Source organism: Corvus moneduloides, chromosome 8 (genome assembly GCF_009650955.1).
Source record: "Corvus moneduloides isolate bCorMon1 chromosome 8, bCorMon1.pri, whole genome shotgun sequence".
Classification (NCBI taxonomy): Eukaryota; Metazoa; Chordata; class Aves; order Passeriformes; family Corvidae; genus Corvus; species Corvus moneduloides.
The window spans coordinates 18,212,543-18,228,778 of NC_045483.1; the positions used below are offsets into that span (position 1 = coordinate 18,212,543).

The following is a 16,236-nucleotide window of genomic DNA, read 5'->3' on the forward strand; positions in this document are numbered from 1 at the left end:
AGTTGTCATTAATGCTAACTGAGTTGTACTTATCGCTCCTGAGTGTTCTGATACACTGGCCAGATTATCTAGTGAGACTGAGAAATGGGACTTGACTACATGGTGTTGTTTTGGATATGAGTGCTCCTGTGATATCTCATTTTCATTTCATAGTGGTTGAGATGCATCATGCTCCTTGAATTTTCTGTTTGGAGAGGGCTCTTTGCTTGGAGTGTTGTGCAGTCTCTCAAACTGTGTTCTTCCAGTTGTTATGGGAGAGACAGGCACAGAACTTGTGGAAAAGGGACATGCAGTACCTGGATGCAATTTCTTTCATGTTTACTACCTATTTTGGGAAGCAGGTGGGAGGGCAGACAAAAAGCTTCAAAACATTTCCCTTTTGGATGAAAGGTTTAAGAAAATAGATGACCTAGCATGGAAGAGAGGCTGAAATTTTTTTAGCTAGAAAATCTAATGATCTGTCACTGTAGTATTAATGTAAAACTTTTGCAGTCATTTTAGCTCCCATATAAGTGCTTCCTATGGACAGAGTTGGTATCTCCAGAGTAGATTTAGAATTAAGTTCCTTGTTGCAGCATAGGAGCAACTGAATTCAGTTGATTTAGTTCTGATTGTATTTGGGGGATGACCAGCCCTGTGCATGGGTTTGAATGCAGTGTATTTTGGAGGCAGTTTCAAGTGGCAGCATCTACAGAGGAAAAAACCAAAAACCTGTTGCACTGCTACAGTGTTACAGCAGATGAGTGAGAGCTGTGTAAGGACTAGGCCAGTTCCTCTACCTCCCAGTACCTGAAGACTGAGTTCCCAGAAACAAAGAAGGAGACAAATGTGACTCTGCTAAAAATTATGTGAGTGCACTGACTCAGTCATCATGCACTTCACTGCCAGCTTGTTCTGCGTGGACTCCCTGTCCATGCTGCTTAGCATTGTCTCTCCCAACAGTATTGGTGCTGTCAGTAGGGTAGATAAAAGTAATTGCATTAGGCTGCCTCTTGTTTTTAATGGAATTTTTTTTAAAAGCAACATTTGCCCCTGTATTTGAATGTTACTGCTGTGAAGTCAGGTGTGTTTTTACACTTTGGGGTCTTTGTCTTACCACCCTGTTAGGCTGGCTTAAAATGCCTTTTTGCACATCCCTCTTGACACAGTGTCAGGCAGAGCAAGAACAGGCAGTGCTGTAAGATTTTGAACTACACCAGAACGCGGTGTTTTGCAGTGACTTAGTCACAGAATTCTGTTTGACGCGCAGGAAGCTACCTGGGGAGAAGAGATTTATTTTTTTTCTCTTACTTATCATTGTGCACTATCTGTTAGTGCCTTTTTTTCTTTCTTATACTGCACCATGCCTTCATAAGTGGGGTCCCACAAACCACAGGGCATTGGGCCCAGCTTGCGTGGAGGATCTCCAAGGAAGTGGCATTCATTGTTGGTCTGAATGTGACACATCTGCACCATTTTCCAAAGATTGTGCCCCATACTGATGCAGAAGGACTGTGGACCTGCAGTGTGAAAGCACTTGGGTTGTTGTGATTGTGAATGATTCCATGTGTTCTGGCAGTAATCTGAAATAATTAGCTGAGCCACAGACTGGCTTGATTAAACTTCCTGCAGGCTTGAGTTTCTTCTGATTCCAAATGAGAAAGCAGTAATTCTTCTCTGCTTGTCCAACCTGTCAGGTTATATTACTGCAAAAGAGTGGTCCTACACTGCAGGTTGCTTCAGGTGAGTTGGTAAAGCAGGGCCATGTGGCTAGTTGAAAGGGGCTGCTCAGAAGGGTGGAAAAAAGTGATGCTGTTCAACATGGTTGTGGATCCCAGGATATTTCTGTTCACATTGGGGTTTTAACATTGCATTTTTCTGTGTTCCCTGGAAAAATGATTTAGTCTTAGTGTACCACTGACTTGTCTGCAAAATGAAGATGTTTTCCCTAACTTATGCAGCTAAATCCATTCCCATTTGTAGCAAACTTAGTTGCTACATGGATAGTAAGTATTGGAAAACACTATAAATAGCCAGTCAATACAGAATGTCATTGACACAGACGTCACTGGAGAATGTGGCCTGAAGAGTTCCCCATTTTGTTCACAGTACACTTACTCTGTGCTGGTTTTGGCGTAAATGCCTTTTCATTTTTTTGCATGTGTTCTGAAATGACCGTGTTCTGCATGGTTGCCAGCCTGCAGAGCACCCACATAGTGAATAGCTCTGAAACAGATGCCAGATCGGAAGGGAAGCACAAATGGTCTTGCAGGACCCAGATCTTTATTTTCTGTCACTGCCCGTCTTTGCCTATGTTGGATGTATGGCCATGATCACATTTCTCATTTCTGCCTAATTGTGTTTCATTTATCTCACTATAAGCTAGGACTCTAGAGTTTCTATAGGGATGATATTTTTTTTAAGTTGTCTTAGCTAAGTTGGGGATTTTTTGAATACCAGGTACATTCAATAGCTGTATGTACAGATGTGGGATTTTACTGTGCTAGTAAACATCAGAGCTTTAACTAACAAAATCAAGAATGGAGTGTAGCATTCCTAAAATGTACCTATAGCTGATACCAGCTTATCTGGCAAAGAGGAGAAGCTGAGATCTGAGAAATGTCCAAAGAGTTCTAAAGCCTGTGGTACCAGTTATCTCCAAAACCCTATTTTGTGATTAATAGCTAAGGAGCTCAGCGTTCTTGTTGTGGAACTGTTGCTGAGGTCTCGCCACCTTTCCTCTGCTGCAGGCTGTGTTACGCTTGGCTGTGGGAGCTGTTCCTTCAGAGTACAGGGACTAGAGTAACAGCATGTCCTGTGCTGTAACAGAGCATGTATTGATTTTCTGCTGAGTAACAAGAACTAATGATGGGCATTGTGTATTATTCGTGTTTCATCAAGTTCATTTCTAAGCTGTATAGAGCAGCTGGGAGACGGGTTAACTAGGGACATGAGAGACTGCAGAACAGTTCTACAGTCAACCCAGTGTTAGATCTGATGACAGGACTTCCTGAAATACATTCTCTATATTCATTTTTGGGGAAACTGTGTAAATTTCTGGGTCCTTTTGTATCCATTCATGCTTCCGTTCATCATAGCTGGAAGTTCAAAGTGGAATGGTGGGGTAAGTTGTGGGTGCAAATTACACTCATATTTCAGTGCACAATAGCAGGTGGCGAGGGATGTTTTTGTAATATTATGAGGGTAGTGAGGTCACGTGCGAAAGTTGTACCATTTTGGGTAATAATTCCACAGCAGCTGGTATTTAGGGATGGAAGTCATCTATGTTGCTTGGGAGAGGAGTCTAAATCTGGCAACAGAAACAGCATCTGTTGTTGCTAGGGTCAACAGAATAACTTAGTGTTGACCTGGGGTTACAGTGCATTTTGGAGTGGTGTAATGCAGCTTGTAAGAAGCTACAGGGATTATGGTCTGAGAATCTTTTAAGGAATGTTGATGACTTAAATGCTCCTGAAGTCTCACCTTGTAGGAAACTGATGTTTTAATGTCTTGTTGCAAGTGGTCTACCTAGTTTTATTCTCCAGTGTTTGCAGCACTGAGATGCTCAAATTCCTCTGCAGACTGAGAATTCCCTGATACAGTAAGGTTTTTAGAATCAAGGAAGGGAGCAGTAAAAAGGTTCAGAAGTTAGGAAGTACTCATGGTACACATCTTAGTGTCTCCTTATCGCTGATGATAGCTAGTTCCTGTTTCTTGCCACAGTGCTTTCTGCCAAGGTGAACAGTGACAGCTCTTAGCTGAGACTTTCTGTGAGAGTACAGTTTTGTAATGAGTTTAATTTTTTCATTGGAAACAGCTGCTGAAGGGGTTATCTTGTTTCCATACATCTAATCATATCTTTCGTTTCAGCTCTTGTAACTGAAAAAAGTTCTCAAACCAGTTGGACTTCAGGTCAATTCAACTGAGGTGTTGAAAACTGCACCTTCAGGTTGTTTTTTGTGCTCCATGCCCTCTCCTTAGTGAGGCAGTTCAGTGCTCTTCATAATTGTTACCTTGGTGTTTTTGCGGACTTAGCCAGAGCAAGGATCACAGCCTATACTTGATTTATATGTCAAAGGTTATTTTCAAAACTTTAGAAGTCAGTTCTCTATGGTGTGTGCTTTCAGTTATAGAGACTTAGTTCAATATAGGCAACTTGCCCTTGCAGAAGGGATTTGTGTTTAATACTGAACCCTTTAAAGATGGAGTAATGGTCGCATTATGTGGGAAGTTAGGCTGGGGCAAAATAAAATGCCTCGTGCAGAAACTTTGTGCAGGGCTTATGTAGAAGCTACTTCACTGCCTTGGTTATGCTATATAACAGGAAGGAAAATCAAGAAAGGCAGAATCAGAAGGTGGGGGTCCTAATTCTTACAGGGACAGTAATTGTTGCCTACTTGATCTGTAGGGGTCCATTTGTGTTGTTGACAGTATCTGACAGAGAAGTTGGAGTGGCAGCTTGTTTGTCTTGTGCCAGTAGGTGGAATGATGCCTACAAAGCAGTCTGCTCTGTGGTACACTTCTGCATCCCAGGTGATTGACACCAATTAAGCTATTTTTTGGCCTTTTTATCTCAGTTCCTGTTGAGATGGTGTGTAATTAAAATACCTGGAGGAGAAATTAGAAATTCATACATTGAAAATCATTCCATGTTCTCTATTATTCAATGCAAATTGCAATTCTAATTAACAGCAGGATACAGAGTTTGCCATTGGTAATTAAGTTTTCTCCTGAAGTCTACAGCTGAAAACTGACTGTGCATATCTGAATATGTGATGATGTTGATATTTGAGAGGTATATTTAGATTTCTGAGATTTGGCACCCACCATACTGATGAGGGAAATGGTAACAAAATAAAGTAGTTTTGGGTCCTACTTGAAAGTTTGGCAGTGTAGTTGCAGCCGTCCACTCTGGAAACACTTAGCAAGAGAGAACTGTGGATGTTACCGTGTCCATGGCGTTGCACTGACCTGGACAAGAAGATTGGTGGTCTTGGTTTTGCAGTGGAGGGCCTGTCAGATCTGTGTTTACTACTTCTAGATGTATGGAGCATAGCTGAGAGCATGCAGTTACCTGTAGATAACTGTCTTTTGGAACATGAGAGAGATTTTTTTTTTTTCCCCCCCCACTTATTGAGGGGTGAGAAACAATAAATGTCTTTTCTAAACTGTCTTTCCAAAGGAGTGCCCAGAATGATAAAATTGCTTGCTTTCTTTGCATGTCTGGAAGCAGTTGTTTATTATTACCTTATAGCTTGCATTGAAGTCCTTTAAGCACTGAGATGATGACAGGTACATCTGCTTGCCTTTTCCCTGCTGCAGAGTCTCTTTTAGTGTTCAAGTGCAGTTTCAGTCTCCTTGAAAGTGTGTCTCCTCAACTTCTGTGCCTGAAAATAGTTGGTGCGTTCTTCTGTCTGTTCTTCCTGCTCTGTCTCTCCTGAGCACTAGATGGTGCTGGTTGTTTCCAGCTTCTACTTGGTCTCTTGCTGTCAGTGGTGGCACATGTCTTCAATCACTGGAGTGTTAGTTCATCCTCTCAGAGGAAAACTACCTACTCTGTTTTGTTCGTGTCTCCTCAACGCAAACCAGCAAGCAAGAGTCCCCTAGTTTTTGTCCAGCCTGCGAAGCCAATACTGTGCTCTGTAGGCAGAATACAGTGTTGAATAAAATTCTGCACATCTACTCAGTTGGTTAGAGCGTGGTGCTAATGGTGCCAGGGTTGTGGGCTCGATGCCCGTATGGGTCATTCCCTTAAGAGTTGGACTCGATGATCCCTGTGGGTCCCTTCCAACTCAGAATATTCTGTGGTTCTGTAATATTCTATATTGAACACACTCCATGTATTCACAATATACAGCTGCTGTCACACATGCTAAAATCAAGTCTCTGAAAACATTCAAGTTCAAATTTTTTACCTCTTTAAATCTTGTTTTGGTCTTAAAATTGTTATGTAAGAGCAGAACATGTTCTGTATAAACACATACAGTAATGACTGTGTGGGGAAGCAACTTGGGCATTGGTGTCCACTGTTTCAGATTAACATACTGACCCAGGGCTTATGGACTATTTAGTGACATCTGTCAGACTGTTTTCCTCTTCTCCCATTCTGAGCCTGATAAACTTATTTTTCAAAATATGTATCTTCAAAATTTTGCAATTTTAATGAATTGACATTTTCCAAAAAGTACTAATTGCCTTCCTTGGGTTTACTCCTTTCCTAATTCTACTGATACTATTTTATTGAACTGAAAAAATAGCTTTTGTGGCCTGTCCAAACCTTGATAACTTCCTTTAGTGTCAACAGAGGTATCAGTCAGCTGCCAGTATTTCTAGGCTTGTTTTACAAATGGATTCAAGTTGATGAACTCTTAATTAATGGAGGCCCTCATTTCCCTCATGCAGATACATACTAGCAGCACAAATCTTCAGTAAGCAAGGCTTCTCTGCTTACTGATTTTCTGCTTTCCCTGAATGCTTGACTGTACCATGTCACTGAATTCTTATGAAAAGAGAACATGGAAAAAAGGACTGAACTTTGTTCTCAATTCATGTAACCTTACTGATTTCCACAGTGTTATGTTCAGCCCAACACTGTATCCCTGCAGCTTGACCAATCCACTTCTGCCTACTTAAGGTGATGACTCATTGCAGGCGAAGGTCTTCGGACTGCATCCAGAGTTTTGTGCAGAAAGGTTGTTAGGCTCCTCTTTTCCCCTGAGGGCTATGAGGCTCTCTGATAGTTAAGAATGTTTTGGCTCACCTTACGTTATCGGTTTAAAACATCTTGAAGGGCATCAGGAAGCACCTGCAGCCTGTAAATTGCTTTTTGCTTTGTTTTCTTTTTTCCCCTAGCATATGTAATGCTCAAGGCTTATGTTTGCATTTGGCAGGTAATGATCCTGCTTCATGAAATAAACAAGATTCTGCCTTTGTTTTATTAGAAGTGTTTGATCCTACTTCGGGTTGTGCTGTCTCCATCCCTCAGTGCTCTTGGGCCCTGGGCAGTTGAAAGTAGGACTGGAAACGGGCTGTGACAGCATACGTGTGTTCTGCTGTCCTGGGATTTGTATTCCAGGAGAAGTTCTGCATTTGATCCCTGATCAGTTGCACCTAGCTGTCTTTAATGCACGTGTTGGCTTTCAACAAGAATGAAGGTTTTTAAAACTTCAATTGCAATATCGTAAGGCCTGCTGTGAAAGGAGCATGTGACTTAAGAAGTTTTGTGAATAGGGCTTTCTGCTAGTGCAGATCATTAAAATGTAACCTCTGACTGGTTTTGAGCAGTCTTCTTTAATCCATTGTATTCCTAAGAGACAAATACAGCAGTTTATATAGGTTGTCCTTTGGGTATAGAAATACGGCTTTGTAGTGTGGTGGCACATTGTAGCTGAAACGTGCAAGGTATCATTTGATCCCCTCAGGTTGATTTTTCAGTGCAAATGAGGTAAGTTTTTGAATACTTCCTGCTGAGACCTTCCAGAGTGAGTTCTGCTATTGAATATTCTGCCTTGAGGATAATACATTGAGGTCCTAAGGCATGTGTATTCAGTAGAGGGTTTTTTTTTTTTTAAGTATTCTGGTGCAAGTACAGCTTTGTTACATAGAGATATGCTTATCAAACTGTCAACATGATCAATTATGTTGTACCATCTCCATATTTCTTGCTAGTTTGTCAGGAATCAAGTCTTCTGTGATGTTTTGCAGCTTGTGTGCTCTGTTACTGCTCTGATGGGTTAAGCTTTTTTCAGCCCCAGAAACAGCTGTGTTCCCATTTGCAATAACAATGGGTGAATTCTCCACAAGATTTATGCAGTGTCTGGGATCCCTGAGGCTGATAAAGTACTCTAGTAGGTCAGCAGGATGAAGTAAAATAAGATACATGATCTACGGTGATGTCACAGCACACACCAAATTCTAGCAGTAGAGGAAAAGGCCTCAAGCTGTGCCAGGGGAGTTTCAGGGCAGACATGAGGAAGAATTTCTTCACTGAAAGGGTTGTCAAGCACTGGAGCAGGCTGCCCAGGGAGGTGGTGAAGTCACTATCCCTGGAAGTGGTCGAAAAAAGACTGGATATGGCACTTAATGCTATGGTTTAGTTGACATGGTGATGTTCAGTCAAAGACTGGACTTGATCTTGGAGGTTTTTTCTAACCCTAATGATTCTGTGATTCTGTTCTATGATACTGACAATCCTGCAAGACAGCACCACTCATGCTTTTGAGGTACCTGTTAGCACTGTACCTTCTCAGTAGAATACACTGACTTGGAAATACCATGTGGAAGTCATTCGGGGAAGCAAAGGTGAGAAAACTAAAACACACAAGGCCCACAAAAAGTGTATGGGGGAAAGGGTGGCACTGCTGATACTGTGCTGGTCCAGGATCCAAAAGAGTATATAATTGAGAAACTGCTATCTGGGGTGTTTATGAATGCACTAGTGCCAGTTTGAAGTGACAGCTGGCTCACTGCCAGACACCTGTGAGGGAGGGCTCCCAGGCAAAACCCCCTCTGTATTTGTCTCAAATGCTTTAGGTATAACTAGTGTGCTACCAGTGAGAACCAGCTTGCGTTGGGCTTTCTGAGCTTCGTAGGGAGGAGGAAATATGACAAGGATATATTGCCCATAGTGTAACACTTAAGCCTTACACTCAGCTCAAGAACACCCAGAGCGTTTTGGGTTTTTTTGTGGAAGTTCATTATAAGCTTCCCAGTGTCTCTCCAGTACTCGTTGCAGGGGCTCTGCTCAAGGTACTGTTCTCTAAAGGCAGTGAGGCAGCTGGGTTCAGGACTACTGTCTGTATTGTATAGTGTAGTGCATTCTCATGAGCTTAATACTCCTAACTTTTTGCAAGCACTCTAATTGAAATGAAGGATTTCTTCCATTAGGCAGCCAAAGTTCAGGTCATTCATAATTATAGAGTTTTTGTTTTGACAGACTCTAAATGTTTACTTTCTCAAAGTTTGTGTCTTCTGTCTGTTCTAGCAGGTGTACAGGCCTTTAAAGACACATTCTTTCAAAGTCTGCCTTTGAATCTCAGCCAGAGCCCCTCGCTCATCTAAGTGAAGTCCACTTAAGATGTTGATCTCCATGTTTCCATGTGGTATCAAAGATGCTATGTATCATCTTGGACTGGTAAAGCACTGTTATTAGTTCTGGGATTTGTTTTTAATCACCAACTGTCAGACAGTGATGAAAACTTGGGGGAAGGAGCAGGAGGAATTTGAGATAATGAAGAAAAGGGCTATGAAATCAAAAGTATACAGTGTTAAAAGGGAATGTGTGTAAGGCAATAGGGAAGGACTGTTACAACCGACCACATGTTCTTTGCATTGAAGGGTAATTGTGCAAACTGTAGTGCTTCCCTGAATTTTGGGTTGTGTATTTTACTATGAGAATTTATAAGCACTCTGGCAGCTGCTAACTTGAGAGATGAAGACCCTTGTCTACATTAGTAATTCTGTCCCAGAATAATTGTGTCAAACAGAAAGCCTCTGCTGGCATAATAGTGTAATGAGGAGAAAGATCACCTTTATTAACACAAAGAGAAGTGTCTGCAAAGATCACTATTGTGTGAGAATCCTTATGCTCCACAGAGGCCATAAAGGCTCTGCTTTTACCGAATGTGGTTTGTATATGAATCAGAAAGTCAAAATAATGCCTTCTGGAATGGTTCAGCAGAAGATATTTTCCAGATTAAGTTTCATCTGGTCTACTTTGAGTGGACAGACCAACCTGTTTCTGTCCCTGTGTCCTTTATAGGCCTTGGACACAGGTAACATGTGTCATGTGTTGTTAATACTCTAGAATATGAAAGTAGACATCCTACCTTTAGTTAGCTCTGTGACCCAAACACATTGCAGCAGAGAATAGAGGAAGTTAGTACAAATGGAAATGTTATGCTTATGATCATGCTTGGTAAGGGAAATATTATTGCCTTAGCCCCTGTTCTGAAGCTGGTGGAGGTCTGTAGAAGGTGTCATAATTATGGCTGCAGACCTGTAGGGTGTCTGTCTTACAGAAGGAGATGCATAAGGATTGGGGAGGACCAGTGAGAATAAATTCAGTGTTCTCCCTTAGCAGTGTTTAGAAGTTACCGGTGTTTCCTCTTGGAAAGCACAGTTTTGCCTTTGGTTGTAATGCCAACATCAGCACAGGGTTCTGCTTTGGTCTTGGTAACTTCAATGAAAGCATTAAGCTACCCATAAGGAGTTATTCCTTAATCACCTTCAACAAAGACATCCTAGGTTATAGGAGTCCAGATATTTTTTATCAAGCTCAGGCCTTTTTGCCATTAGCTCTAAGTTCTGCAGTTAGTGAAGAGTTGTCTCTCTGTGAGCCAAAGCAGATCCTCCCCTCTCTTCTAGAAGCAAGGATTCTTTAAAGTTAGTAAGTGCAAAAGCTTGCATACATTAATAGTAGGCTGTTTGCTCTCTGTATGCTGGAATCTCTTAGGAAAGGGTTCTTTTTACAGCAGTTTAAAGTGCTTTGGGCAGCAAGATGCCTTCAGGTGTTTGCAGTAAAACCACTTCTTATAATCTATGTGTTTAACTGACCTTCCCCTTTGGGCTCTAAACTGGTGTGAACTGTACAAGAGCAGCTATGGATCCATGGCAGTGCCAGGTAGGAATTGCTGATGTCAGCCAGTGTGTCTACCTGCTGCTGAGAGCTGTGCTAGCACTCCAGTCAATGCTGCCTGTCTACCAACAAAAATGGAACAGTAACAGTGTCAGCTTTACCACAACCACGTGCAAAAGACTGGTTATAAAGGGACTTTGTCCGTGTGTAAGGCTTGACTATTCAGGAATTTTTTCATGTTCCCTCAGTACTTCAGCCCCAGAGCCCCAAGAGCTTGCTAATGCCTGCAAAGCGAAAACCTGGGAATGTACTCTCTAGCATAGTGTGGCTAAAGCTGTATTGGAATTTCTAACCAAGCTTTCTTCATTTGTTGATGCTTGCACCTAAAATTCTTCAATTTTTGGAGTTTATGAGAATTCATGGAGTTCCTTTTTGCACTTCACAAGTGCTTTCGGCTGCAGAGTCATTATTTGAAGGGGAAAAAAAGAAGGTAAACACCTGTGAATCTCCTAAAGTATGGCCATTAATATGAAAAAATGTCCAAATGCCAGTGAAAATTACTGTCATAGGAGTGTCAGATGGTATGACTGAATTTCTCTTGGAATTAGTGACTGGAGGGAGAAGAGAAAGCAATGGACTTCGTCAAATCAGAAGGACTTTTTATGAACTCAGTATCTTTTGACTCTTTCTGGACTAGAAATTCTTTAATAGGACAAGGCCCGATGTTTTAAAATGTTATTCCTGACAGGTAACTTTTGATCCTTTCTTTTTTTTAGCCCATGAGGCTTTTCTTAACGGAGCTGTGCTCCATTATAAACTTAGCCTAGCCTGGTTAATGGGAATGCACTTGGGACAGGGCAGCCTGTGAATACAGAATGTGTCCTTTCATGCTGAACCTACCTCTCACACCGTCTAGTGATATATCTCCACTGAACTCTTGTTTTCTGTGCTAATGTCTTCTGTGAAGAATAGATGAACTATAAATTGTTCCTTTAAACGATGAAGGTCTAATTCTTCTCTCAGCAGTTTATTTTTCAGAGTCTTAGAAGCCCAGAGAACTGGAGTTTTCAAAAACATTTCCTTTGTGGTTTATATTAAACATACTAGAAGTGTGTATTTGGAGGGCAGGGGATGATGAAGACTGGGGTTTGAAAGGGTGAGGATGGTTTACATTGCTCAGCTCTCACAGGAAAGAAGCCTTAGGGGAAGTAGCATGTCACTTTATTAATAAATACTAGACTAGAAAATTCACTTTGTAGTTTCAGGCTCTTATAGGAAAGGTAGTAGGTCTTTAAGGGAGTTAGAGATTATATGAACTAAGACTGGTTGTAATGTATTTTCTACCTGTGTTATTGCATTGCCTGAATAGTCTTTTCTTTCTTCTGAGTCCAGTGGCTATTGGGAAATCTGTGGAGAGTCATAGGGTGTTCCCACTGTAGCCTGGCAAGCCACTTCTACTTGTTTCACCATGTGTTTTGGAAATCATGGGAATAATCCATGCTGAATCTGACTTCAGTTAGAAAGTAAACTTTTCATTTTACAAAGACTCCTAAGTTTTCTTGAAAAGACTGTCTAATTTGCCCTAACTTACGGATTATTTGATTGATATGGAGAAGATCATAGAATAAATAATTTTACAGAACAGACAACACAAGCTTTTACTGGCCAAGCTTGAAAATTCTGACATATTCCTCTGAATTTTGAGCATGGATATTGGTATAAATTGTGAGCTTTTCACGAGTGCACATTTCATACTCGCTGGCTTAGGCCCATTCTCTATGAAGCCCAGTTCACCTCTTTAACAGTAATGAGGCAAGGTGGTGCTAGTGTTTGTGTTCTTCAGACAAGTTTGTGCCTTCTGTGGAGGAGGGAATGGTGGGGAAAAACCCCAAAGCTCTGTAATCCTTGCCTGGTGTCTAGAAAAGCTTCCAAAATGAATGCTTGTCCAACTCTAGAGATGTAACTCTGACATGGTTGGGAATCACAAAAACCATTTACTTCCTAGTAAAGGAGTGATTAATAAATACCTTCAGCCACTAGTACTCTGTCATATCTGGAATCAATCATTGAACTAGAATAACATATTCCTCTGCCATCCTGCAGTTTTTTAAAATGTACTTGGTTGGAGTTTTTTCCCCCTCAGACAATAAGTGGTTGGCTTAACTAAAACTGAAATCTTTACCTCTGGCTTCCAGATATTTATCATTGTCAAGAAACATCAAAGTTCATTATTCACACAACAGTGATTAGCAGCTGACTTTTCTTTTCAGTGGCAGCCAGTACACTACTGCATTTCTTAAGAAATGGGAGGGAATGTAAACTTCAAATCAAGAATTTCAGATGGTGAAGCTGTGAGCTGTGGCTGGAGGGAAAAAAAAAAAGTGCAAAGTAGACAAGTTACTCAGAAAATCTTAGGACACTCAGTCTGCACCAGTGGATTTCACAGGGATCTGTTAAGTACTTGGAGTTTTGGAAAGATCAGCCTAATGGTTTAGTATTTGAAATCCAGATTTAGACATTGAACTCTGGGCTCCTGATTTTATAAACCGTAGTCTAAAGTTGGTGTGTACTGTTTAAAGAGAAGACATGCATGGTTAACTATAGGTCTAAAAGGTCACATTGTTAAGACTTACAGAAATCCCACCTTGAAGAGCTCTTGCTATCCAGACTGACTTATGTGTATTAACAGAAATGAGTCTCAAAAGAATCACATTGCAGAGTAAGTGGGTTTTGTTGCTGGAAAAGTGCAAGCATATTCAGCTTTCTTATTGCAAGAATAGGCTAATCCCTACATGAAATTTTTGCTGTGTGTAAATATAAATGCATTTTTTATAATATTAAAAATTATATATAAAATCTCAATTTTATTTGACCCAGACAGGTTTGCTATCTTTAATATATTAATCTTGTGTTGAGCCTTCAAATCCTTCAGGTTGTGTCAGACCTTGTACCTGTAGCAATCAATCAATATGTTAGGGTCTAGGATGTGAGTTTCTAGGGTTGCCTTTATTTAGGCAAAAGATTTGAGTGGCAGTTCTGCACTCTCACCTTCATTAGCTGACTGCTAAGATGATCTGCCTGGGCCTGACTGCATTCAGAAGGGAAGCTAAGTGTGGTTTAGACATTAAAGAATCTTGAATTTCCCATGGGGTGACAGATCTAGACATCTGACTTCTGCATCTCCCAAACATTGCTCAGTTATCTCAAAATGTTTTTGTTTTGTTTTAATTTTGACTGTACCACTCCTCTCCCCCTCAAAAAAAAAAAAAAAAGCTTACTGGTTTGTGTGTATGTACTCTGCTGGCCTGATTCCCTGCTAGCTCCTTCTGTCCAGCAGTATGTTTGACAACAGACACGTATTGGCTTAAATTTTAGGAAACTTAATGAGTGCCCTCTGAAGTTAAAATGACAAATGATCTGCAAAGTGTATTGAAGGTATGTAGAGCGTGAATGTCCTGGTTTATATTATTTATATGGAATTTACAGGTTATAAAAGAGGTGGTAGTGGTTATAGTATTTTAGTTTACTAGAGATTAGGGCTCTTTATTTAATCACATTTTCACTCTCACTTCTTTGGTTGAATTTTCAATGAACAACACTTTAGCTATGATTTTCTTCCCTTAAGGGTTTTGTGTTTTCTGAGTGTATTTTTTTCACATTTTTTCACATTCAAGACTGACACAAATATATATCAAGGGCACCAATACACGGAAGATTTTTCTTAAATGAATCTTTTCTTAATGAGCTAGTGTTGAAGAACTGCTTTGTTTTGGGCGAAATTTGTATTTTGCTGTGAAATTCAAAGCATGGATGGTTCATTTCTATGCAAGCTTTGGATGGCTTTCTGAAAGCTGTCAATATTGCCTTTTTTTACTGCTGACCTTCACTGTAATTTTTGCCATCCAGAGCAAAAGTGAGGGAAGGACTGAGTGTTCTTTAGTTCCATTTTTTATAAGTGGTGCTTTTGGGTAATGTCACGCTATGTCCACATCGTAAGGATATCAGAGGCTCAGCCTTCCTCTTGCAGTGAATGCACCCTGAAGATTGTTCTTTTAAATACATGGTGATGGTTACTGTAGGAAATGAATCTCAGCTATTTTCATCTGGTACCATTTAATTCCTTTAGGTAATGTCACATAATCAAAAGGTAAGAGAAACTTTTTGTCAGTTTTCCAAATGTTTTGTGGAAGTAATGAGAGTTTAAAATTGTAATGTTTCAGTAATAGAAACAAAAAAATTCTTGAAATGCTTTGTTGAAGTGGTCAGATTGTCTGTATCAGACATCTGTGCTTAACCCCTCATCAGCCTCTATCTGCCCATGTGATGTACATAATAGTCCTAAAACTTCTTAAATACTCAAATTTCAGTAACTTCTAGGTAGTCTGGGGGGTTCTCTGAGATACAGCATCTAGCACCGTTCCCCATGGAGCTGACTTGGCTGCCAGGCTGGAACAGCTGGAGAGCAGGGTGCTTTCTCCATCCATTTTATCTACCACTGATCTGACAGTGCCATTAGTAAACACTTTGGCTTTTCCAGAACTTGGAAAACTTACCCTGCTGGTGGCTGCCTGGAGTTGCTTTAGGTAAATGAAATGCAGGAGTGTTGCCAGGAGATTGTCCAGCCCCTCAAGCAGGTGGTTTATGTGCCTCTTCCCCGAGATTAGATCACCCTCTAGCCAAGAAAAAAGGGAAGTATCTGCTGCTTTACAAGGGCAAGGTAGCACTTTGCACAAGAGATGGATTTCCAAGCAGCTGTCAGCTATTGGCACTGTCTGATGATTTTAGAAGCTCAACAAAACAACTGAGATGAATTCTCATACATCTATTCCAGAGGAGCAAGTTGGTACCAGCAAAGCCAGAATACTGGATTTCCTTCAGTTCTCTTGCAGGAATACCTTGAATTTCCTCTAGTATGTTTGGTGGTGGTGAGAAAGTTTTCCTGCCCTGTCCATCCTCTATCCTGTGTGGGATTTGGTTTTGTTTGGTTTTTTGTGCTAACTAATGAATGCTCATACTCTGGGATTGCTCAAGTGTGCAGTTAACAGCAGAATACTCTGCTGGAGGACCTCTCTCTAGAACATTATTGTAGGGGTTTTTTGGTTTCTTTTGGGGATTTTTGGTTTGGGGCTTTTTTTTGTTTGTTTTAGAGTTTTTTGGTTGTTTTGGTGGTTTTTTTGGTTTGTTTTTTGTTGCTTTTTTGAGGGTTTTTTTTTGTTTGTTTGTTTTTGGTTTTTTTTATGGTGGGAGACCTGGTAAATGTCTATCCTTTAGGTTGTTAATTTTTTCTTTTGGAAGTCCTTTCTGAAGAACTATAGTTCAATCTCAAGAGGCTGGAATATGTACTGGGAGCAGGAGCTGCAGATTGTCATCAGATCTTGGGTTCAGGCTGTTTCTGATATTTTAACTGTATTAAAAGATGTAGCTCCCTGTTACTCCCCCCACCCCCAAACCTCTTATTTGTGTATCTTTCTCCCCTCCCACCCACACTGTAATTTTTGTGCATTGCACACTGCTATTAAGGAGTGTATTTTTTTGCAGTGTCCAGCCTGGAAAAGATTTTATATCATTCAGTTGCTTCTTTGTGACATCTAACTCTTAACATTTGATCCAAGCTTTGCAAAGGCAGCCAGTTTGCCTGTGAGTTGGTGTATAACAAAAACTGTGTGACTCTGATGCAGTGC

The 16,236-nt window shown here is 40.6% G+C and overlaps 1 protein-coding gene across 5 annotated transcripts in view; it reads left to right on the forward strand.

The window, feature by feature from the left end:
* The window catches only part of ARHGAP22 (Rho GTPase activating protein 22), a 135,177-nt gene that overhangs the window by 19,995 nt on the left and 98,946 nt on the right, over window positions 1-16,236 (forward strand). The window contains exon 1 of one of the 5 annotated variants that reach the window (XM_032116215.1): window positions 15,291-15,465. The exons of the other annotated variants lie outside the window; for them this stretch is intronic. The gene's annotated coding sequence lies outside the window, so the exon portion shown is untranslated. Of the gene's footprint in view, window positions 1-15,290; window positions 15,466-16,236 lie in introns of those variants that run through there. 5 annotated transcript variants of the gene reach the window in all.